This window comes from Capsicum annuum, chromosome 9 (genome assembly GCF_002878395.1).
Source record: "Capsicum annuum cultivar UCD-10X-F1 chromosome 9, UCD10Xv1.1, whole genome shotgun sequence".
NCBI classification, from domain to species: Eukaryota; Viridiplantae; Streptophyta; class Magnoliopsida; order Solanales; family Solanaceae; genus Capsicum; species Capsicum annuum.
This window is the reverse complement of record NC_061119.1, coordinates 210,571,619-210,592,306: the sequence shown is the minus strand read 5'-3', so window position 1 is coordinate 210,592,306 and position 20,688 is coordinate 210,571,619. Positions and strand designations below refer to the sequence as shown.

The 20,688-nt window shown below is 32.3% G+C and overlaps 1 pseudogene; it reads left to right on the top strand.

The window, feature by feature from the left end:
• The window catches only part of LOC107846755, a 42,794-nt pseudogene extending 33,603 nt beyond the window's left edge, over positions 1-9,191 (top strand).
• The last annotated feature ends 11,497 nt before the right edge of the window (positions 9,192-20,688 follow it).

Sequence of the window (20,688 nt, the reverse complement as noted above, 5' to 3'; positions counted from 1 at the left end):
TTTAGGGGTCTGATAGGAACAGGCTTTAGTTTAGGGATCTAAATAAATTTTCGCAACAAGTTTGAGTGTCTATCGATGCCTTTGACCGAAGATTATTTATCGTGGTCGTTTGGATATTTACAATGAAACTGAGAAAGAGTTGGCAAACGAACACAAGTCACTTCTAATCAACTATTTCATAATAGAGGTACTTTTATATAAACTATAAAGTAGCAAAAAACTTCTTAAATTGATTAATGTCACGTCAACCATAAATTGGGTACTGATTCAATGTTAATATAAGTGACATATTTATTTAATATTAGTTTATCCTACGGGCATAGCAGGTGTGTATCGCGTCAATATTATTAACTTGAATACTATAATTGTTTGAAAATGCTATTTAATAACCAACTGTTTAAAAATCATTAATTCTATTGTAAGCCTACACAGTTTTTTGGTTGTCAGTCCTATGTCCAAAACTCATATTCGAGTCCGACTTATTCGAATTTCAATCGAACAAAGCCCATTTAGGGTTAGCATTTTCTATCAAAGATTTTTTCGTACCTAGCCTATACAATTTCAAGTAGATGAAACAATATCAATGAATGATCCTAAACATACATTTAATTTAAATTTGAAGAGTTATTTTTTTTTTTTTGAAATATGTTATGAAAAATTCATACCATATTGGCTATTGCCTTCTCAAGGTCAATGAACACCATGTGCAAGTCCTTCTTCCTCTCTCTAAACTACTCCACTAATCTCCACACGAGGTGAATGGCCTTAGTAGCCGATTCATCTGGCATGAAATTGAACTAATTCTTAGAAATAGTCATGATCTTCTTCAGCCTCAACTCTACCACCCTTTCCCAAACCTTCACAGTATGACTCGAAAACTTGATACCCTTATAATTGTTGCAACTCTGAATATCCCCTTTGTTCTTATACAATGGAATCATCATACTCTACCTCCAAGCTTCAGGCATCCTCGCCGCCCTAAAGACGATGTTAAACAACCTCGTCGTCCACTTCAAACCTGGCCAACCTATACTTTTACAAAAATCCACCCGGATCTCATCATGCCCAGTAGCCCTACCCCTACGTATCCTGCGGATATCCCCCAAGACATCCCCAACCTTAATACGCCTACAATACCATAATCGCGACACCTCTCAGAGTTCTCCAATTCCCCCAACACAAAACCTTTGCCCCCCTCATCATTTAAAATCTTATGTAAATAGGACTGTCATCTTTTCCTAATGAGGGCATCCTCAACTAACACTGTACTATCCCCTCCCCCTACCCCCCGATGCATTTCACTTGGTCAAGGTCATGAGCCCTCCGCTCCTTGGCCTTGGCAAGCCTATACAACTTCTTATTCCCGCCCTTCTCCGCTAAATCCGCATATAAGCTCTCAAAAGTTGGTCTTAGCCGTTGTAACCACTAACTTAGCCTCTCTCTAAGCTACCTTATACTTCTTCTTATTCGTCTGCCTCTTCTCATCATCCTTGATCTCCACCAACTTCGCATAAGCCACCTTTTTAGTCTCCACCTTCCTCTTAACTTCTCCATTCCACCACCAATCCTCTCGGTGTTTGCCAGATCGGCCTCTTGAGACACCCAACACCTCTCTAACAGTCTCCCTAATGCAACTAGAAGTCATCTCCCACATACTATCCACGTCCCCTCTACTTTCTCAAGCCACCCTTGTCGCCAACTTCTCCCCCATTTTCAAAGCACTGGCAAAAGTCAAGCTACCCCACCTAATCCCGGGCGAACCATCCACACTCTTTTTTTTTCTTTCCCTTATTGATTACCACGTCCATCACCTACAATATATGTTGAGTCGAAAGATTCTCTCTAGATATGACCCTACAGTCTTTATAAATCGCTCTATCGTCCTTTCTATAGAGAAAAAAGTCTATCTTGGTCTTAATCACCGAACTACGAAAGGTAATAAGGTGCTCCTCCCTCTTTGGAAAGCTCGAATTTGCCACCCACAACATAAAATCCTTAGCAAAATCCAATTGTGAAGTTTCTCCTTCATTTCGTTCCCCAAAATCGAAACTGTCATGCATATCATCAAAACCTCTCGATAAAGACTCAATATGCCCATTAAAATCTCCTCCAACAAAAAGCATCTTCGTGCTTGGAATGCCTCTGACCACCTCATCCAAAGTCTCCCAGAAGTTCCTCTTCTCCTCCTCATTCAATCTTGCTTGCGGAGAGTAGGCACTAATAACGACCAAAGTAGACCCTCTAATGACCAACCTAATCGACATCAGTCTATTGTTAACCCATTTAACCTCCTCTACCTGCCCTATAAGCTCTTCATCTACTAAGATACCTACCCCATTCCTATGCCTCACACTACCCGAGTACCACAACTTATATTCGTCCACATCTCTCGCCTTAGTGTCTAACCATTTGATTTCCTGGATCCAAGCTATACTAATCCTCCTCTTTCACGAGCATTATGGACTTACCTTGAAGAGTCCCTATGTTCCAAGACCCAAATCTTAATTTGGAACCTCCCTTACCCCACCTACCCCTACTACCCCTTGCCCTCAACCCCAAACTCGATCCTAGACCCGCCCCTAACCCATCTCCAGCCCCATACCCACCCTCTCCCTACACCCTTGTCCCGAACCCATCCCAAATCTCGACCTAGAACATAACCCTAGTCTACCATCGACCAACACAGACACTACTCAATAGGGGAAGTGAATATTGTTCTATTTAAATTCATCTCATTCGAAACTTATAATTAATTGATCACTCTAATTTTTTTACGATAACTTTACTATTGCAAGTTTCACTAATTATTTACTAATATTTTTGTCAGATGAAAAAGTTGGTGAGGTTTTACTTACAAAAGGCAAAATGGTATCATGGGAAGATAATACCAAACATGGAGCAGTATATAGAGAATGGAATTCCATCAAGCACTTACCCATTGATAGCAACTACTTCTTGGTTAGGCATGGGAGAGAGAGCAACTAAAGATGTATTTGATTGGTTAGCAACTGAACCTCCAATACTTGTTGCTTCTAGTGCCATTGCAAGATTATTCAATGATCTTGTATCACATGAGGTATATAATGTGTATATAAATAACTTTTGGATTTAATTTACTTACATCATAGTTATATAAATATTTTTATACTATCAGTTTATATGTAGATTAGTTAACCTATTGTAGTATTTTTACTTTATTTTTAAGGCTAAAGTCTTAAGCGGCTTTTTAAAGTTATCCTTGCATCTTGTAAATATCTCAACGGTCGATCTCTTCGTCATATTAGACACTCATATGTGTGTATATATATACTAGTTTAGGTGTATGCGCTTCGCGCGTGTATCTCACTTTAACAAATTCAAACATTACATTAAATAGGATATTTGTTTAAATTGATAAAGATGCGTATAGTAATTAAATTCAACATCTTTTGAATATGTAAAGATGGAGAATTTATTTAATTAAATCTAGCCTTTACCAAAAAAATTTTCAAAGTCGATTGACATTCATCTGAAATTTGTAAACTATAACAAAACAATATAATGATAGAGATATAAAATAATATACAATTAAATCTAACCTTTAAATAAAAATTTTAACAAAGTCGACGGACATTAAACAAAATAATATGATAATAGAGATATCAAAACAATACATCTAAAACTAACCTTTACATAAAAAAAAATTCTCAAATTAGAGATATCAAAACAATATAATTAAACCTAATTTTTACCTAATTTTTTTTTCCAAAGCCAATCAACATTTATCTACCACCTGTAAATTATAACAAAACAATACAATAAAATTAAAGAGATACCAAAACAATACAATTAAACCTAACCTTACACACAAAAATACCTCAAAGCTGGTCAACATTCATCTACGATCTGTAAACTACCACAAAATAATACACTAATAGAGATGTTAAAACAATACAATTAAACCTAATCTTTACCTTAAAAAATTCTTCAAAGCCGACCGACATTCATCGACTACCTGTAAATTAAAATAAAATAATATAATAATAAATATATCAAATCAATGCAATTAAAACTAATCTTTACCTAGAAAATTCCTCAAATCTAATCGACATTCATCTACGATCTATAAACTACAATAAAACAATATGATAATGATAGCAGAAATTCAGTCTCCAATCAGACTGTCTTTACCACCAAATATATGGAGCAAACAATTTGATTCAATATTATTGATGAGTATTCAACTCTTATCCAGAGCTTAAAGATGTAATCTGGCAACAAAATATTTAATTAATAAAATTTTACCACCAAAACATAGCATCAATTGACTGAAAACTTACACGTTATAGGATAACAAAAACCCTAACAGCATGTAACTAGAAACAAGGAAAAAAGCTTTACTATAAAAACACCTAATATGTACTTGAGAAACCCATGGGAGAAAATGCTTAACTTTTCAAATCACCACTTCGTTTTGTCTATTTTTCTATTGGAAAGTCGAAGAAGAAGATGATGTTTTCAGATGTTAAAGCACTGGAAATCTACTTCCCTGAGGAAATAATAGTGGAAATTCTCATCAGATTATCTGTCCAATCTCTTCTTCGATTCAAATGTATTTCGAAATCCTGGAACACATTGATCTCACATCCAAAATTTAAGGAGAAACATTACCATCATGCCAAGAATAATAAAAAAATTCTTATTGCTCAAAGGCTTCCTAAAACTCATACGATTTCATATTCTTCTTCTTTTTCTTAGTCATTACAAAAGCTGGCAAGACAGCCCAACTATTATTTTAGTGTTTACTTCTACGATTGTATTTATTCGCCAAATATAAGGTACTATAATTAGGACTTTTTTAATAATGGTAATTTTTTATTTTTCCAAAAATATAGATATGTGTTGTACAGTTCTACATTAATAAAGCAATTTTATTTTACTTCTGCGATTAAATTTATTTTCCAAATATAAGGTACTATAATTCGGACTCTTTTAATAATGTTGATTTTTTATTTTCCAAAAATATATATTATTAATATTTAAGAATAATTATAATTTTAAAAAATAGTAAAAAGACGATTTTGTCTAAAGGATAGTATTTTAATGAAGGGTAAAAAGTTTAAATCACTTTTCTAAGGCCTTCATACTTTTAATATATTATAGATATAGATTTTATATATATATATATATATATATATATAATGTATATGTATGTATATTATTGTACGTGCTTTGCACGTGAGTGTCGCATCGATCAATAAAAATATATCCATAAGAAGAACACATTATTGAAAGGTAGCAACTAATGTTAAGATACATGTTATATGTATTTAAACAATCAAAAAAATAAATTTAATCAAAATTTCAATTATATCACGTAAATTGAGATAAAGAAAATAATTTAAAAAATTATAAATCTCTAAATAATTTTCTCCTAAATATTGACTCAGACCTGATCCTTAATCTCGTCCTGAGACTTGAACCCGAATACTAACCGAGGACCCAAACCCAAATCTCGACCCGTACCTGACCTCGAATCTTTACCTAAGACCGAACTTGGGACCTCGAATTTCTACCATGGACTCAAGCCCGAATCCTGACCTGGGAGCCCCATGAATCTTTATTTGGGATCCAACCCTGACTCCCGAACCCAGATCTGACCCCGTCTCCAATCTCGGGATCCAACAAGAGACCCAACACTGAATCTTGACCTGAGACCCAACCCTGATGGGGAACCCGAACTTAAATATTTACCCGTTGTCAGGAGTATATTCTCGGGATATATAATAATGGAAATCTGAATAATTAAGATTAGTACCTTCAACAAGTACAAATAAATGAGGCATATATAAACTATTTATTTTTGTCTACATACCTTAACAAAATAACTATATACTTCTCGTATTATTTATGTTGATCTATAAAATTGAAAGACATTACATTATTCTAGAAGCATTGCCACTCTATAGAACTCAAAATTAAATATGTTCAACAAAATATTAAGCTAAGTTCCATTCAAACCACCTCAAACATGCAAAATTAGCTGAATAGAGTGCAATTATTGCTGCTCCTTTCCTTCACTGGTGCAGAAAATATAAGTTATCTTTAGTGATAAAATTTTAGTATCTTGTGAAAAAATTTGTTGAGTAGAAGAAGCTATTATGAATATAAGAAAATGACTTGAATTAAAATCAATCAAACATAAACTAAGAAGAATATATTGAAGCATTAAGAACTTTATGTTTGCTGTAAAACTTGATTTATGATACTACTTAAATAGAATTATAGAACTCTTTTATATAAGGTAAAAAATCTTTAAAAAAATATTATGCCATAAAGCTAACCCTATAAAGTTTCACAAATTATGTTGGCCATTATGTTCATGTAGCGGGAGTGACATATTTAAACCAACCGACCTTTTAGTTTTCTTGGTAAAATTCTAATTAATTTTACAATTTTTTAATATTATAATATTTTTCTTATCAAATATTTTAAGATTCTTTATAATATTATAATAAATTTAAGTAAATAATAATTTGAGGAAGATGTAAAAAGATGGTTTTATCTATTGTTGAGTCTTTTAATAAAAAATAAAAATTCAAACAACATTTCTAATTAAGTAGCTAACATTAAAATCAATGTAATATTCTATTTTAATACATAATAATGGTTAAATATATTTATAATTGTTGCAGCCTTATTGGTATCGACTATTGATACACGAAAACACACCAAAAAAGAACACAATGAGCATTATAATTTAAAATAACTACTTATAACAAATTAACAATAACATAAAAGATTATGGTAGAGTTAAAGATAGCAACCTGAAAGTCGCGATAGAAGAGAATTAAAAGTCATCTATCAAAAGACTAACAATACAATATGGCTCATACGTAAAATTCCCAAGGAATAATAGGAGCAAGATAAAAGTAACTCGAAAAGTAAATTAAAGTTTGAAAATAAATGTTAGAAGTGTACAATAATAAGATGTGAATACCTATAATCAAAGGAGTACTAATTTAATTTGAAAGGTACAAAAGTGAATCAATAGCTTACATTCGTCTTCTCCTCTCAAACTATTTCCTGCATCTTGATTTACTATAACCTCTAAAACAAATACGTACTTTCTCCACAATTAAAAGATATTAAATAAAAGGCACAAATTTTGACCTCCAAATAACGAACTACCTTGTATTTGGGCTTAACAATATAGTATAACTATTTGTAATAAACTGACAGTAACTAAAAACATAATAGTAAAGTAGAAGAGAACAATTTGAAATTATGATGGAAAAAAACTGAAAGTCATCTATCAAAAAATCAATGACGTCATAATTTTGCCACAATACCTATCACAAAAATAGAAAATAAGTAATGAAACACATAATTAAAATCATTTTTTTCAAAACGGTGAAACAAACTACACATAATACACTATATGAGGATATCAAGAAAATCTAAATCAAATCAAAACCTAACAATAGTAGATAACCAAAATTATTTTACTTTAGCAGAATTCGTACACTGTCATGAGAAGTGAAAATACACACACTTTATGCATTATATATAATCATATTTTAAGTTTTAAAATTCGTACTATTTTACAATAAATATAATTAATAATGATAAATTTGAGGAAATAAAAATGGACCCCTACTCAAAAGGGTAAATAATTTTCCCCAAAAAGAAAAGCTAGATACAAATTAATATAAGTGTTGTAACTTTTCTTTTAACCAAAAGAGTCAAATCCAATGTTAATCTATCACCTCTCTTTAAAAAAAAAAGAAAAGAAAGATAGATAACAACAAAACACAGGTCACAACAAAACAATATGATTAAGAATCGAATCTCTATATAAAAAGTCATAAAGCCTATTAAATATTCATCTACCACAGAAAATAACAACAAAATAGAAACTACAACAAACAATACAATAATCGAGATATCATAACAATATTAAACCTCACCTGCACACAAATTTCTTAAAGCTCGATCGAACTTTCATCTATCACCTATATTGAGCAGAAAAATAACATATATCAATTGAACAATACGATAATCAAGATATCTGAATAATACAATTAAATTTAATATTTACACTGAAATTCCTTAAAGTCCGACCTAACATTTATCACCTGTATTAAGAAAAAAATAAAGAATAACAGATAGTAACAGAATAAATCAGCATCACAGTAACAATATTTATTTTAGAGTCCATAATATACTCAACCCTAAATAAAGAATAAATACGATAAAAAATTTATTTATTTTCACCAATAAATATCGTATACATTAAATCGAACCACTATAAACACAAATATAAAAAATCAAAGAATGTTTTTTGACAATGACAAAAATAATTTGGGATTAATCACCAACAAAATAATACACCTATAATGAACCAATAATTGGTAGAAAGAATTCCCCAAAAAAAGAATAATTCGGTTAGATGTATTTTGGTGGACGAAGTGTTGTCTGGACGTGTACTTATAATGAATATGTATGATTCAAAAAGCTAAACGTAGATCAATAACAAAATAAAAGTTATCTCTTGCCATATATTTTAGAACTCCTAATTTAGAAAAAAAAAAGTTTTACCATATATTTTAGGAGACAATATTATAAATAAATTAAATAATAATTAAAAAAGGGGAAAAGACTATTTTGTCTATTGTTCAGTGTTTTAATGAAGGGCAAAAAGTTTAAATCACATTTATAAGAGTCTTCACACTTTTAATAGATTATAAATATATGTATATATGTATATATATGTATGTATGTATCTATGTACGTATGATGTAACTAATTTTTGTCTTTTATTTTTTGTTTGTTTATTTATATTGTGGATGCAGGATGAACAACAAAGAGGAGATGCACCTTCTAGCATTGAATGATGCATGAATGAATATGGTATTACAAAGGAAGAAACACGGATAAAAATACAAAACATAATAGAGAATTATTGGAAGGATTTGAATCAAGAATATCTCAAACTCACGGGCGTTATACCAAAGGATTTGCTCATGTTTATTATTAATCTTGCAAGAGCAACGGCGTTCATGTATAAAGATAAAGATGCTTATACTTTTTCCAAAAATAACTTGAAACACGTCATTTCTGCTATATTACTTAGCTTGATCCTATATAATAGATTGAGAACTTCGAAAAGGAAGAGGAGGAACAAGGATAAGAAAATCACATTTTTCTAGAATAAGTTTGTATAAGTTAATTAGGGTTGCTTAGTTACCTGTATTACTAGCAATAAAAAAAAGCAATAAACATTTCAATGTTAAACTTCGCATTAATAGAGAGGAGTTTAATTTCTATGTTGACAATATCCACATTAGTAATTATTTGGTAATTTTCGTATTACTATTGTAAGAAAAAGCAATTGTTGTATTAGCAATATAATGTTTCATCCATGTCATTTTACTTGTTCATGTATTATAAATGACTTTTGACTTGTACCTTTTTTTAATTAATATGACTAATTATTAGGGGTGTCAAAATAAATTTAAATTGAGTTGACCTGCTTAATTCGTTAAAAATTTAATGGATTAGGTTCAAGATAATTTATTATTGGATAAATCTCAATCCATTTTTAAATTGAATTCAAATGGGTTCAATTCAACCTTTAAATTGAATTCAAATGGGTTCAATTCAACCTTCATTTCAATTCATTTAACAGGAAATTGACATTCTTAATGAAAGTAGTGAAAACAAGTGACACCACTCTCAAAATCACCCACTTGATCTCACCCCACCTCAGTCCAACCCCACCTCACCCTGCTTTCCTTAAATAAATTATTTTTATTTCTTTAAAGTTTTTTTAAATTTTTATCTTACCCCCTCCCCTCCCTTACTACCTCGACCCCACCCATCCCCACTCCAAAAAATTAATTTTTTAAAAAGAATTTAAAAAAATTCTTACCCCACAGTCAAAACCCAACCCTCCCCCCTTCCCTGTACCCCCTCCCAAGGAAAATACTTTCTTTTAAAAAAAATAAACTTCTTTTTCTAAAAACAAATTATCTCAACCCCAATTCCTTCTCTACCCCCCACACCTCCACACTCCCAATTTTTTTTTTATAAAAGAAAATAATAATTTTTTTTAAAAATAATATTTTCTTTTGAAAAGAAAATTCTTACCCCAACCCCCATCACCCCCTACTCCTCACCCTACGGCATATTGCTTTTCCAAAAAATTATTTAAAAAAAAAAATTCTTTTTTTTAATTTTTTTTTTTTTTACCTCAACCTCTATCCTAAATCCCACCTCTCCTACCCCATCTATCCCCCGATCCCAGATTCCACACCCCTCCCAAAAAAATAAATTTTTATTTTTAAAAAATATTAATTTTTTTTTAAAAAATATTCTTACCCTGCCCCAACCCCCACTCTCTGCCTATCCACCCAACTTTTCAACCTTGTTCAAATTTGTTTTCTTGAGTTGGATTTACAAGGAATAAATATTAATATATTAATATTTTTTAGATTAAGCGGGTTAAGATCCAATCCGATTTTTAGCCCATTTCAACCCAACTCATTTTCATTCAAAGTAAATTTGGACGTGTCATGACCCAACTTAATATTCAATTCAACCCATTTAATATCTTCAATCTCAACCGAACTTTCTCATTTGTCATCCCTACTAATTATATTAGATATTAAGCATTCAAAATAGTATAAATAACATAAATATCAACCCTTTTGGAAGTAATTACACTCTCTCACACTTTTTTAATTACTTTACGCTCTCTCCCATTAATATATAGAACATAGCCAGCATATACAAAGCATTATATGTATATGTTGGGATTTTTGTAATATGTTTAGAGAGTTGAAATTTTTTGTAATGTTAAAAACATAAGTTGTATATTTGTATAATTTTTAGTTCAAAATATTACGAACCATGAGATTGTTTCAGGAAAAAGACATCAGGTGGCCCACCACAAAATAAATGGCCCATGTTTGAGCCAATTGACATTTAGTACGAATCCACTCGGCTATACAAATTTCAAATAATAGCCATTTTCTATTCTTACTCAATTAGGATTGACATTTTTTCTTAAATCTTTTAGCCTTTTTCAACTTGGATCATTCAGCCATTTTCTAAAAATGTTTCAGTTATTTTTTTTTTCTACAAATTTTTTAACTGAAAAATATTCTATTTTTTATTGTTTAAAAATAGTAATTAAATATAATTGTATTAAAACGATATAATTGTTATATAGAATATGTACCTATATAAGATATATGTATAAAAATTGTATAGTTCTATCAAATATGTATATGTTTAATATATATATATAATCATATAGAATTTGTATAAAAACTAATAGTTATAGTGTAAAATAAGTATTGAGGTTGTATAGAATGTGCATAAAAATTATATAATTGTTATATAACATATGTAAAAAGAACTGTGTAATTATTATATAAATTGTGTATCAAACCTGTATAATTTCTGTATAGAATATGTATATGTATATGTATAAGATATGTGTAGAAACTATATACAATGTTTATAGAAATTATATAGAACAAGCCAGCAAATTGAAATGGCTAGAAAATAAAATTTGAATTCCATGATTATTTTCGTGAAATTTATTTAAGCCGAAGCATTATTTATGTTCTTTCCCGGATTGTTTCTGCCTAAAGAAGTTGAGCTTTCGTTTACATTAGAAATATTATTCGAGCTACCAAAGACGTCATGCAGGACATTAAGATTTCTTGTACTGTTTTTTTTCTTCCGAACTGCTTTGTATATTTTTATTGGGTAATTATGATTCACCACTATCATCAAGCATCATTACACAATTATCATAGATCATCACAATCATTACCAACGGCCACTATTATCAAGCTCACGGCCACTCGTTTAGAGTGTGCTACGGTAAAATAATAACTTTTGCAATAGCATATATTCATTCTTTTTTAAAAAAATAAATATTTTTAATCTGTTTATGTGATTTTGACTAAACAAAAAAGTTTAAGTACATGTTTGGACATGCGATATAAAATAAGAGAGTAAAGAAAAAATTTGAATCTTATGATTTTAACTTAAAGATATGTAGAATGTGTGGTCTTAAACATGACATATGAAAAATTAAAATTAAAAAGTTATCAAAAAATACTTTTTAAATAATTAAAAAGGAACACAAATAAACCATCTGATTGAACTTTTTTAAATGGTTAAAACGAAAAACAACACAAACAAACTAAACCGAGAGATTGAGTATGATTAATCTCTAATATTACTTTTGAGACCACAGAGTTTATGTGGCATATTTAGACCGAACACGAAGTTTAAAAAATAAGAAAAGACTTGATAATATTTATCAAATTATTTTTTACATCTTTTGAAACACATTGTCATATGGTGGCTGGTCTTTCTTTATAACACATGCATTTCTTTCTATCAACAAAATGAACACTTGTAAATAAGGAGATTTTCCCTCTCATCAACTCATAAACCATGTCAACCACAATAATATTAAGGAACTTACTTTCAAAATCCTAGTTCATGCATACGAAATAACCCACAATACAAGTAAATATATTTCATATCAAGAGAGGGAATTCGTTGTTCATGCTCTCAATTAAATTTTCCAAAATTGAAAACGTATGTACATAAGGGGATATAATCCAATTCCACGCAAAAGAGTTCGATAAAATATATATACTTTCATCAAAACGATTTCATGACATGCTTTTTGAAACAATATCAAAACTCTTCTTTGTAACATGATTATAAATTCTTAAACTTGATAGAAATCATAAAATTATGCCCATGGAGTTTAGAATAGTCCCACATACCTTAAGTTTCATAGTTTGAAGAATGAAACCCTAATCTTGCTATTTTCTTGTGATTCTTGATCTTGAGAGGATTGAATTCTTGTTTTGGAGAAGAAGGGAGGGTTTGTTTGAGAGTACAATTAGAGAGAATGGGAAATATTTACCCTGACTGATGATATAATTCGTCAGTTTATGAATTGAAATGAGAGAAAAGACCACATTGCCCTTCTGGCAATTAAATTTGCGACTAAAATGTCGATGACAAGGTCACCATGACGAGGTGAAGGGCTCACCGCTATTACCACCGCGACGCGTCGCTATTGCGTTGAGTTTCTAGAATCGAAATCCAAACACGACCCAATTCTCATCCGAAAAATTCAAAACTTTTCCTAGACATATTTCTAACACCCCTGAACATGAATTAACTCAAAAACTAATGTCTCGGGATCGGAAAGACCAAAATGAGAATCCTCAAAGTTTAGGGGTCTTGAAGACGACTAAGTCCCCAACACTTAGCGAATATTTCAAGCCTTAAGCCCCTTGACAAATAAAAGTTGAATAAAGATAAGAATAGTACGGGGAACTACAGCTCGGGTCTATAAACGTAGAAACAACGGTTCAACCTTAGCCCGAAAGTGTGGGGTGTTACATTATCTCCCCATTCGGGGACAAAATCTGAAAAATTTCATATGTAATAAGAGTTATTCATTTTTTAAGCTCCCCCTTAACATTCTAGGAACGAATTTAAGCTCGAAAAAAGTATAGGGTATTACAATATCTCTCTCTTTGAAACATTTATCCCCGAATGATAGGCAGGAACTTGTTGAAGCTCTAAAAGTATGGATAAAGAACGTAACCTTGCATTGAATATTTTTCCTCAACAAAATATGCAAAGGCATCCAAAGGGTTTCATGATAACCCCTAGCTAGTGAATCGTGTAAGCACGAAGCTTGAGATAATAAGGATTGACATAGAGATGACCTCACACATGAGTTCTAGGGATCATAATCATCACAACATAAGGCATGAGTTAATTTGGTGATAATAGGCCTGATTTACATTGGTACAATCATGAAATGATATTTCGCGGGAGATAGGAATATAAACATTCTCTACTTTACGTGAAACAACGAATAGACTTAAACTTAGAGACACTACTCGGCTATGCCCCAAACAATAAATTACATACCTCATTGTTTTCATCTCACAATCCTCCCATCACATATCTAACCACAAGAGTTTGAGTCCCACTGTATAATACTCATTTATTGAAGCATGACTCGGACAAAGAGGTGCTAGCTTAAGTCATGGGACCCCATACTCTGCATCTCTTTAAGAAGGTTAGTTCACCGTATCACTACCATCAAACGCCCTCGGGTTTTAGTTTCGGGAATACTAACCACATAGCACGTTGGTTTATGTTCTAATCAATCACAACATTCAATCCTATCATTACTATAGCCATTTTATGCATCTCCCACTAAGACCAACAATTTCAATCACTCTCACAATATATTTTTGCCATATACTTCCTTTCCAACTATTTACCATAATGAAAGTCCATCTCTTTCTTTTTCTGTCACCTATAACCTTAACTAAAGAAATCACATCAAAATTTTTGGAATTCAAGAACATCTACTCCTCCCTTCCTAAGTCACTATTATTCTTCCATAACAACTATCACACTATCATTCAGGAGGTCATTGAGGGCCCTGAGCATATGCATCAAGAAAGGGAGTAAGACAATTCAAGTATACCATATACTTATTGTACTATTCAAGGTGGGATATAAGATAAAGATACAATATAATAGACACGAATTGCTTCATATATTAAGTGTTTGAATCATAAATAGAGAGTCGTTTGGCATAAACACAACGCAACATGAGTTCTTAGGACAGACCAAGTTAGAAACATGAGTGGTTACATCATGAGTCGTATAACATAAGGCCAGAATTCATGAAATCATCGATTGAGACAAGGATTGATAATTGAAGCTATTGTTTCTCATTTTCAGATTTGAGATAGTTATGAGTTTGCATGAACCTTATCACTTTGGCTAATTCTGATGTAAAATAAATCGGTATTATATAGAAATCATAGTTTTTTACAACTAAGCATGATATAAGATATGGACTTTTATGGATCATGAGCATCATAACATAAATCTTGAATACATGAAAGTTTTAGATTTACTAAGACATTATTGCTTTTAGTTTGGAGGTTGGAACACGACATGACTTACATAGAGAACTCAGACCTTAGACATAGGAAGAACTTGAATACATAAGACATTGGTACAATGACCTCTTAAATTAAAGTAGGAGGAATTTGCTTGCATAGGAATATATTTATCTTGACTCTTCCCTGAAACTTGACATCACAAGAAAATTCGAGACTACCTTAATTCATCATCTCCCTCTTAGATCAAAGCCACAAACCTAGAATTAAGGACCTATATTCTCATTAAATATACAAGCACAACACCCAACATAATGGGTTATCACCACACACATAAACACTAAACTCAGCCCTAAAAAACAATACTCTGAAGGCATTGCTTTCCGGACAAGCTACTCTTAGCTTTCGTTATCCTCTATAGCCATCACCCTATCACTCCTACTCTCAAGAGCATACATATCCACACTCTTTATCACGAAATAATTCATCCTCTACTACTTAACATGCCAAAGTTAGCCCTTTACTCACCTACTAACAATATTAATAAAATTTGTAAAATTATAGAAAATGCACATATTATTTACCTATATTTTCTCAATGCAACTCTAAAGAACACCATACAATAACTCCCCATACCTCTCCATGCTACAAAATTCAAGAATGTGAACTAGGTACGCATGAAACTTATACATATAAAAACCTTATCTAACAACATGCTACTTCGGGGTTTAACTTATTCTTATAGACTTACACTCTTACCCACTTAATGAATCCACCATAATTTATCATTTTACTCTTGTCCTCATGTATATATATATATATATATATATGATTGGTAATATAACAAGGAACGATTATTCTAATTGATTCAAATTGAATTGGTAGTTTTACCATCTTTGAACAGCTGTAGTTGTTTTCTTCAAATGTTTTATAAAGGTAAGGAGCACCTTCATATGTAGTTAAACCATCTAGGATGCTTTCCTTGGCATGGTTTGCTGAAGATCCTGATTGAATTAGGATGATTTGTTTGTTTCAATCGCTGCCATTAAAGAATTTTCCTAAAACTTTGGTAATGTTGTTAGAGTTTTTATTGATAAATCTCATAGAATTACCTTTTCGTATAGAACTATTTCCATATTCTATTGAGAGTCTTGGCATTTAATATATATATATATATATATATATATATATATATATAAATATATATATATATATATATATATATCACAATTATAAATCCATTACACCTCATCCACAAGTTACCAATCTAGGCTATTGCACACATCAAATCAATCCCCCTACTTACTCCCACAAAACATGCATCATTAATCTTAAGCTACTATTCATACCACCGCATTCCACATCTAAAGTTCAAGCCTATAGTCTTGCATCAATCATGTACTACCGATGAGGCATGCCATATACTATACTAGTCCATAAAATTAAAAAATTAACCCAAATACCTTATTTCACTTAACTACTACCTACAATGACATCCCTCCATAATATTATACTATACCCCAAATTCCATTACATACCTTCTCACATGTAGTACTAGTTTACAACTACTAGATAAAAGACAATCAAAGGGGGTAAAGTCACATTATAAGGACAGTCGATCTTAATCTTATAACATAACACATTTCGATCTTATCAACATATTCTACTTTATCGCATCATACTTACTTACCCATGCATATATCTTGACTTCCTTCAAGTTTCATTTACACCAATGAGTTTCTACCCGTAACTTATTGACTAACCTACCCCTTTTCATTTACCATCTATAAATGATTTCTACAACCACCATAACTATCCACTCTAGGCTCCTTCCCTATTTTGAATAAATATTAATCATAGTCAAACACTTCCTACACAGACTGTAACGCCCCAAATCTGGTATTCGAAATGCTACATGGTGCTCATGACCTCGAAGGACCACAAGCTAACCCATGACTGATATCTGTACCTGTATACTGCATAATATACTGTAAAATGCGGAAACATGAACTGAAAGGCCATAAGGTTCAAAACTATAACATGAGATCTGATAAATCATAACATATGGATGGGGTATAAAATACCCAAAACAACTGAAATAACAAACTGAACATGATAGTATGAAAAGCCTCTAACTGACTGAACTGTCTGAATAAGGAGTTGATGGGACATGTACCCAACTAACTCCAACTAATAAACTAATTAATGAGATAAATAAGAAATGATCATGTCCTCGAAGGATGAGGACTCACTGCTAACTCTGTCTACGGATATATGAAATCTACTGATGCTCTGGAGCTCGTGTCTCTGAACCTATGGTATAAGATACCATAGCACAAATGCATCATTACATTGAATATACTGGTATGCATGTGAGATAGGCTGAATGCATAGGGTTTATATACATTAACAATACTGACTAATATGAATGTGAGAATGCATGCATGAATACATAGCAACTATGACTAAAATCGTGATAACATGAAAATAATGATAACTACCATAACTAATGACTGAGTTCTGATAACTGATAACATGAGTGACTGTATCTGATAGTCCTGAATCTAATGGAACTAGCTGAGTTTTGTACTATAGCTGAGTTGACTATATCTGATAGCCCTGAGATCTGAAGAACTATCTGAGTCCTATTACTGAGAATGATTGAATATATCTGACAGTCCTGATTCTGTAACATGAAACTGTGGGAAGTAGTCATCTAATAGACATGACCCGAATGACGCACTATAGCTGAATAGGGGTCCAATCTGTGTCCTAATTGGAAGGGTTTCAATGCCGCGCCACTGGTAAGGACAATCTGTGAGTAACTTTCATATAACAGGTAACTCTAGTGAGAATGGTGGGACCCTCATATAATAGGTTAATACATCTCATATACCCTCACATAGCAGGCTATGATGTCTCAACCTATGTTGGCTTCATAATTGTGGAACGGAAGGATTTCTTCTAAGAATCACACCCTCATATAACAGGTGAGTTCCTATCCTTGGGTTCACTCGGTGCTAATTTCTACTCCTATCTGAATAGACACTGAACATGATTAACTAATCTGAACATGGACTGAGTTTACTAAATTTTGTTAACTAATGAAATACTACTAATATCTGACAACTGACTGAGTTCATGAGATTACTAAGGTTACTGAATTACTGAGCTTTCCTGAGTCACATGACTGACTGAGTTCTATGGATCATGGCTTGACTGAGGATATCGTGAAAAAAATGACACTGGATCTAGGCATACAACTAAATTGTCGGGTACAAGTACCCCCAGGACTCGATGGAAAGAAACTGACAAAGCATGACTTTCTTGAATACATGACCAACATCACAATCCATAATTCATTTATTGAGACAATTCATCCAACATGTGATATGCATAAGCTTGTACATAAATGGGAATTTCATAATATCATTCTAGTTGGGTATTTTTCCTTGACATAGACATTCAATCAAACATATGGTAGGCATATTATATGTAGACAACATTATACAGTAATTGAACATCATGATTCAACTTTAATTTCCTTATCCAAGGGTTTAATCATTGGTTCACATGAATCTAGATCTATACTAATCAATTCCATATAAAATTGATCACCCAACATAGATTAGAATTCAATTGATCATTCTCAACATGAACAAAACAACCCAACATGAAACTCATAAAGAAATCCATACAATTAAACTTTGAAAAGAGATTTTTGGGCTTCATGGACGAAAGGAGTCCATGAATGAACACTATGCATACCTGGTAATGAGATTCTTGAAGTTCTTGAACTTGAAGGATTGGAATCTCTTAGTTCTTGAAGAAGATTTGGATTTTGTTATTAGGGATTAATCTTAGAGAGAAAACCCTAATTTTAATATTGTAGATGGATAATGAGTTTCTTAGCTTTGGCCGGATATAACTGGGTATATAAACGGGTGGTAAAAGACCAAAAAACCCCTTTAAAATGGCTTGAAAATGTTATGAACGGAACCTGCAATGGTTCATGCGATGGTTCGTCATTTCGACCATCATAGGTGGACCAGAATAAGGTCTTACTGCCTAGGTAGCAACGGCTCGTGCGACGGTCCATCGCTGGATCGATGGTCCATCGACCTGTCCATCGCACCTTATCTAGAAGGTTGACATACTACCTTGGCTATGATGTTCTAAGTGACAGTCCGTCGCTAGATTGACGGTCCGTCAACCTGGCCGTCGCACCTGGGCAATCCTGACAGCTCTGAGTAAAACATCCATAACTTTCTCGTTTGATGTCGGATTTTGATGAAATTGGTACCGATGAAAAGCTTATTCAATTTACCACGTGACAACAAGTGTAAATCTTAAAGATATCATGTGTACAAAAATGGATTCATCTTTCAAAGAAAGCTTCTAACATCCTTGGGACAATTTCAAGCTAAGAAAAAGTACGGGGTATTACACAGACTACCATACACTCTAAAAATTTTGCTACAATATTAGCCAATCACCATGAAAGATCAAACCACCCCTTAGTCAAGGGTTATACAACCAAAACTATTTATTTACGCAAAAGTCACCCTCACTCTGACTTCTAACCTTGTGACTTCATATCACCAACTTCTAGACCATCTCACTATCAATAGGTCATGACACTTTAATATATACTACTACTAGGGTGGAAATATTGTTCTAACATTCTGCTACATCTCATTAACCTTAAGAATGACATCTGGAATAAGAATTTTTAAAGGAGACTGAATAGACTTCATACCTCAGTCTGAAAAGCATGATTTCATCAGGAAAAAGGTATACACATGAATCAATACACTTTGAATCACTAATGGAATCCTCTCAAGTCCTTGTGCTATCTCATAACTTTATGAGTAGCTCAATTAGAAAAGACCGAATCGTTTAGACTCTTAGCTTTTGTGCTTGAATCGCCTCGATAATGAGACATATCTAATAATATTAGAGTAAGAAAAGAATTTGGATGACATTCGTATGGACGATGCTATAACACGAACTAGAGTATGAAAGAATAAGAAACAATTCCTAAATGCCGGTAGCCTCCCGATTATAAGTGTGGTGCACAATATACCCATAAGAAAGACTTTACTAGATATGGATTCGTAGACACCCTGGGACCATGAACCGTGCTCTGATACCAAGCTTGTCATGACTCGAGCCGAGGACCTAGCCGCAAAGGACATCCCAAACCATGAAAGCCTAAAAGGCCTCTTAGCATGTAATCATAAGCATAATCCATACATAAATCAAAGTGCAAAATATGTAATAATATTCAATGGAGATTCATTGTGATACAACCAGTGTCAAGAAAATTTGACAATACATTACTCAACTCTCATTTACGAAGCCTCTAATGAAATCTAACTAACTAAACTAGGACAAAGCCCCCGGCTGGACCATATACTGAAAGACTTAACATATAAGTAAGTGCCTTACGAAAGATGGATGGCTCACCTATTTCAATCATATCCCAAGTATTATACTAATGTGATGGACCATGGGACTATACTGCAAAATCTGAAATATAAGGGGTCAATACGAATATACTGGTATGTGAAACAATCTAAAATAACATATTATAATACAATATAATGAGAGCAGTTCATAAAACAATGAACATAATGCATAAGTGAAAACACATAGGCATACTTTAATGAACTCCGACACAAGTATTGGTAATCATGACTTACTCTTTATTTTACTTTCGAGCTAG